Source organism: Armigeres subalbatus, chromosome 2 (assembly GCF_024139115.2).
Source record: "Armigeres subalbatus isolate Guangzhou_Male chromosome 2, GZ_Asu_2, whole genome shotgun sequence".
NCBI lineage: Eukaryota > Metazoa > Arthropoda > Insecta > Diptera > Culicidae > Armigeres > Armigeres subalbatus.
Genome location: NC_085140.1, coordinates 37,684,093 through 37,690,546, shown reverse-complemented (window position 1 = coordinate 37,690,546; position 6,454 = coordinate 37,684,093). Strand labels below are relative to the sequence as shown.

Genomic DNA, 6,454 nt, shown 5'->3' with positions numbered 1-6,454 from the left:
TCAAGTCCTACGTCCACTTAGCGGTTATGTCACAGACATTACCCATTGTTCGTTTTTTTTAAGTTTTGATGGAGTCCGCTTCCTTAATATGTTTTTACAAATATGCCTTTCGCACGCACTTTTTGGGCTTTGACAAAAAGTTTCAAAAAGAATTTCCAGAATAATCCCAAAGAATCCATCTTCTTAAGTGCGGATTCGATTCGTTCTGCTTTTGTAACGAACCCACTGGGCATATACGTGAGTGAGTTCAGTACCGCCCCTAGCTGTCAACGTCAGGTGATCTTTGGCAGGATAAAACGATACCAGAACCTGAACGGAAAACAAAAATACACAGATAGTCACGTGCATTCGAGATAATTTCCAATATAATATTAAAACGTAGTGAATTCGACAACTAAACTTATCTGCTACTTAGCTTAGGCCTAGTTTATGCTTATTGTTAATGAAAAGAAAGGTAAAATGAACTCACATGCAATTGTTCTGAATTATTAAATACTTAACCCTAAATTTGCTATAGGTGCCTGAGAACATAGTACGGTTGAGTGACTAGTAAGCTAAATTAAAAAAGTACGCTATTGAATTTCTACAAGTAAGTGCTGATCATAATGAACTTAAAGCTAATGAATAAATACTTAACATTAATGGGACTACCACACATAGGTCACATAAGAAGAACATTGAAGAACTAGTTTCGGAGAGGAAAAAAGTGAGAAGAAAACGAATATGTGAGTGAAATATTGTTCTTACAGACACACACCTAAACTAACTTATCAATATATTGCAGTTTTGAAGCTGTCTATCACCTGCTATCGGAACTCATATTCTTCATTCATACCTCCGAAACAATTTTGTACCAGATTACTATGCCCATCGCTTACCAGATTACCATGCCCATACCCTGATAAAACAACTGGCCAAAATAGTACTGGGCTAAGATGCTGTCGGATGATGGAAAGTAACCACCGCTACAAGAATGTTTGAACGTACACATCAACTATTATTGTACCCATCGGTACAAATAGATTTGAGAGCTTTTCACTCTTACAAATTGATAGCAAAAACATTTCTTTATACAGATTTTTTCTAAATAAACTTGCTTATCAACATCGTCAATACTTTATCAGCACGGACCATGCAGAACTGGTCGCGTGAAAGCATCTTATAAACGAATTTCACTCATGGTTCATCATCATCGTTACCTTGCATAACGATTAACCATACAAAAGTTTATCGTTTATGGCATTTGTTCAGAATTTATCCACACAATCTTTCATTAATAAATTCTCCAGGGATTGTTTTATGAAAACATTCGAAAATTCTTTTTTATGTTTATATAAAAAATTTCGGAGAAATTTCCGGAGGAACTTATGGAAGAATTTCTGGAATATTTTTTGAAGTAAACTCTGCGGAAATTGCTGGATGATTTTTTGAGAGGGCTCCCGCTGGAGGACCTCGCTGAAGAAATTTAGAATATTCTGGGGGAATTTGTGAAGGAAATTCTAAAAAAGAAACCGAAGGGTTTGCTTGGTGATTTCTTGACGAAATGGTGAAAATACCTGGAGGTCTTTTAGAGGACAGTAATTTATGTAGAAGTTATATGCGGGTTGACGACTAAAGTTGTTATAAACAGCAGATATGTTTTTTGCTCCGACATTTCGGTTAATCGAATGTAAGAGCAAAAGACGCATTTGCTACTTATTAAAACTGCAATCGCCAAATGAATTCAATCGTTTCTGAAAAAGTTCCCGTTGGAGCATTCCTTTGAATTATTTTCTGATGGATTCTGTGAGAAATTTCCGGAGATGTTTTTGGAAAAGTTGTAAAAAGAATTTTTGTAGCAATTTCTATAGGAATGAACGGAAGAATTTCTGAAGGAACTCTTCCAGAAATGTCCAGAATAAATCCTGAAGTAAATTTTAAAGAATTCCTAAACTATTTTCGATTAGAATTCTTAGAGGAATTTTTGAGGAAATAATCTGGAGGAATCTTCAAGATAATTTTTGAAGAAATTTCTGTAGGAATTCTGGAAGGAAGTTTCGGTGGAATTCTCGGGAGTTGAATGGGAGCTTCGTTTGTAGGATTTCCATGTGAATCTCGAATAGGAAACTTCAGAAATAACTTGAAGTAATTTATGAAGTTCTTGTAATTATGAAAAGTCTGAAGTAGCTCCCAGGGGAATTTTTGACAAATTTCTTAAAGATATCCCAGAGGAAATTTCGGAGCAGTTTATGGATGAACCTTCAGAGAAATGTCTGATCAAACTTCCGGAGGAATTCTGATACGGTTCCTCCAGAAATTCATGTGTAAATTCTGGAGAATTCCTGAAGGATCTTCCGGATGATTTCCCGGAGACGCTTCCGATTGAATTACTATTCAGTAATTGAAGAAACTTCCGGATTAATTGCCGGTGGAACTTCTGGAGCAATTCCTAGAGGAACTTCCGAATGAATTACTGGAACATTCTTCATGCCTGCCGTATCCGTATCGGAACTATCAATTCTATACTTTCGCCTCTAATTCTTTCATGAACATGTACGTCTAAGTTTGGAAGATGATATTAGCATTTCCATATCAACTATATGTTTTCTTTCTCCAACGTTTCGATCCATATTGGATCTTTTACAAGGATTCGCTTTTTGAAAAAAGCGCGCAATAATAGTAATTAGCGGACCGAATTCTGACAAATTAAAAATTTGATTTCAAAGTTTTTCGGAAAAAAGGGACGAAAAACGAAACAAGGAATGCCGGTTAAAAGTTATAAAACTATACTTGACGAAAAAACAGTCAAAATATCTAATCCTTGAAAAAAATCCAATAAGGATCGAAACGTTGGAGAAAGAAAACATATAGTTGTTTTTCATTCACAATATATACTGAACCGCCAAATAATCACCGAAAAGTAAATTGCTAACAGTCGACATAATTAAAACGATAAAATGTCCGTCAAAAATATGTTGAGGAGTTGGATATTCAATCTCATAGCTACATATTTACAAGTCCAGATTTTCTCAGTTTCCCATGAAGTAAAAGTCAATATTTGGTTTTGTCAATATTTTTATGTCTACAAAAAAGTACTCATAAATTTGGAATCTATTTTTGACGTATGCAAAATATATGCAAAATAATACGTACAATGTTTATAATTTATGAAAATGGCCAGTTTCTGTTTGATTCGAACTTCGGACAGCAGCTCGCATGGGATTCAAAACTCGCACACATCTTTTCAAACTTCGGACACTTGATTACACAGAACCAAGAAGAATTTTTGCAAATAATTCTAACCAGATAGCTCAGACCTACATTCATTTTGTTGCATTCAGTTAAAATGGATTACCAAAATGCAAGTAGCCGTGATTAAGCTAGAATTATTTCATTTCGATGAAATATTTTAGTTAATCTCCCATACAAAATGAATTGCCCGAAGTTTGAATATATCCGAAATTCGATTTGTTTTAACCATTTCATTTATTTGACAGGCTAATAACGCACGAAAGTTCTATGAGAAGTTGAACCGTTCACGTAAGGGTCACGTGCCACAGCCCGATATGTGTAAGGACATAAACGGGAACCTTCTTACAAACTAGCGTGAGGTGATCCAAAAGTGGCGGCAGCACTACGAAGAGCACCTGAATGGCGATATGGCAGACAACGGTGGCGGTATGGTAATGAACCTAGGACCACGCGCGCAGGACATGCGACTTCCGGCTCCGAATCTCCAGGAAATCCAGGAGGAGATCGGCCGGTTGAAAAACAACAAAGCCTCTGGAGTTGACCAACTACCAGGAGAGCTGTTTAAACACGGTGGTGAGGCATTGGCTAGAGCGCTGCACTGGGTGATTACCAAGGTTTGGGAGGATGAGAATCTGCCGCAGGAGTGGATGGGAGGTGTCATGTGTCCCATCTACAAAAAGGGCGATAAGGTAGATTGTAGCAACTACCGCGAAATCACATTACTAAACGCCGCCTACAAGGTATACTCTCCCAAATTTTGTGCCGCCGACTAACACCAATTGCAAGAGACTTCGTGGGACAGTACCAGGCGGGATTTATGGGTGAAAGCTCTGCCACAGATCAGGTGTTCGCCATACGTCAGGTATTGCAGAAATGCCGCGAATACAACGTGCCCAAACATAATCTATTTATCGACTTCAAAGCAGCATATGATACAATCGATCGGGACCAGCTATGGCAGCTAATGCACGAAAACGGATTTCCGGATAAACTGATACGGTTGATCAGTGCGACGATGGATTGGGTGATGTGCGTAGTTCGAGTTTCAGGGGCATTCTCGAGTCCCTTCGAAACGCGTAAAGGGTTACGGCAAGGTGATGGTCTTTCGTGTCTGCTATTCAACATCGCTTTGGAGGGAGTAATACGAAGGGCAGGGATTGACACGAGTGGTACGATTTTCATGAAGTCCGTCCAGTTATTTGGTTTCGCTGACGACATAGATATTATGACACGTAACTTTGAGAGGATGGAGGAAGCCTACATCAGACTGAAATGCGAAGCTAAACAGATTAGACTGGTCATCAACACGTCGAAGACGAAGTACGTGATAGAAAGAGGCTCAAGAGCGGTCAATATAAGCCACCCACCACGAGTTTCTATCTGGGGTGACGAAATCGAGGTGGTTGAAGAATTCGTGTACTTGGGCTCACTGGTGACCGCCGATAACAATACCAGCAGAGAAATTCGGAGGCGCATAGTGGCTGGAAATCGTACGTACTTTGGACTCCGTAAGACGCTCCGATCGAATAGAGTTCGCCGCCGTACCAAACTGACTATCTACAAAACGCTTATAAGACCGGTAGTTCTCTACGGACACGAGACCTGGACGATGCTCGTAGAGGACCAACGCGCACTTGGAGTTTTTGAAAGGAAAGTGTTGCGTACCTTCTATGGTGGGGTGCAGATGGCGGACGGTACGTGGAGGAGGCGAATGAACCACGAGTTGCATCAGCTGTTGGGAGAACCATCCATCGTTCACACCGCGAAAATCGGAAGACTGCGGTGGGCCGGGCACGTAGCCAGAATGTCGGACAGTAATCTGGTGAAAATGGTTCTCGACAACGATCCGACGGGAACAAGAAGGCGAGGTGCACAGCGGGCAAGGTGGATCGATCAGGTGGAGGACGAATTGCGGACCCTCCGCAGACTACGTGGTTGGCGAAGTGCAGCCATGGACCGAACTGAATGGAGAAGACTTTTATGTGCAGCACAGGCCACTCCGGCCTTAGCCTGATAATAAATAAAAAAAAATATTTGATAGGCTCAGTCGTGTGTGACACTATGCGGAGCCGCAATGATATTTGTTTACCATGTATATATTTTTATCGTTATCAGTTATCAGTAGACTGGCCCAGGAAACAAAAAGTTGTCTAATTCCACGGGGCACCCCCCAGGATTGTGTCTTTGGGTGATAAAATCAATCTCTGAAAATTTCAGCTCAATCGCTTGTTGCATAAGCTGGCGCATTTGATTTGAAGTTTGTATGGGGATTTCAGCCAAAATGTATAGGAAAATACACCTCCGTCACTCATTCGATCTGGAAATTGGTTCTTATTGCTCGATTGACCTCAGAATTGCAAAAACGGCAGTTGATATGCTACAGAACAATTTCACAGAACATTGCATGATGATTAAATGAACTTTTATATAGGTTTCGGCGGATGCGATTCGATCAAAAAACCGAAAAATACACAAATCAGCTCCTAATAAATCAGCCGAAAAACATTTTTTTCTCCTCATAGTAATCTGGGCCAGTCTAGTTATCAGTTATCAGGAAGGGAAAGTTTGCTTCGTTCCGATATTCGACAAAAAATCAATATTTCGGTTTGTTTTGTGTCTTGTAAAAAAATCTTGTATCGCAGAGGATTAGTTGAATGTGCATTTACACTGCGGTTAAATATATTTTATGGTAAAAATCTGAACTTGTAAAAGTTTTACTCAGAGATTAAAATTCCATCTCCTGAACGTATTTCGATGGACACATTATCATAAAATCAACATTAAACATGAGACCTATCATGCATTCTTGACAAACTTTATTATGTTTGGTCAGTTACAAGCTCGACAACTTTATTCAACTGATTGGCATTTTTAAGTGATGGAGACGCATGCCATTCCATGCGTATATAACCGAAAAAACTGAAATTTTCAAAAAAATCTTGCTCAAAAACGGCTTGGTGGACCTTTCTAATTTTTTACTGTATGTGTAAAAACTTTTGATTTTTTCTTTTAAAAAATAAGAAAGTACAGTCCTTGTGGTCCAAAAACTAAAAAAATCAGATATTTTGATCATATAAACATCTTAAAACTTACTATTTTCCTTAAGCGATATTTTTTTTCTCTATTTGATCTGAAAATCTCTATTTGAAAATCTTTTCATTCGTGCCAAAAAATTGCAAATCGGTCCATTATTGATTCAAAAGTTATGGAGGTTTGATTTTTT

General features: G+C 38.8%; 1 long non-coding RNA gene across 1 annotated transcript; it reads left to right on the top strand.

Moving 5' to 3' along the window:
- Positions 1 to 524: 524 nt before the first annotated feature.
- LOC134214275 (uncharacterized) lies at positions 525 to 846 on the top strand. The gene is made up of 3 exons (XR_009979722.1): positions 525 to 589; positions 661 to 725; positions 785 to 846. It is a non-coding gene; the product is annotated as an uncharacterized LOC134214275 (long non-coding RNA).
- Positions 847 to 6,454: the final 5,608 nt, after the last annotated feature.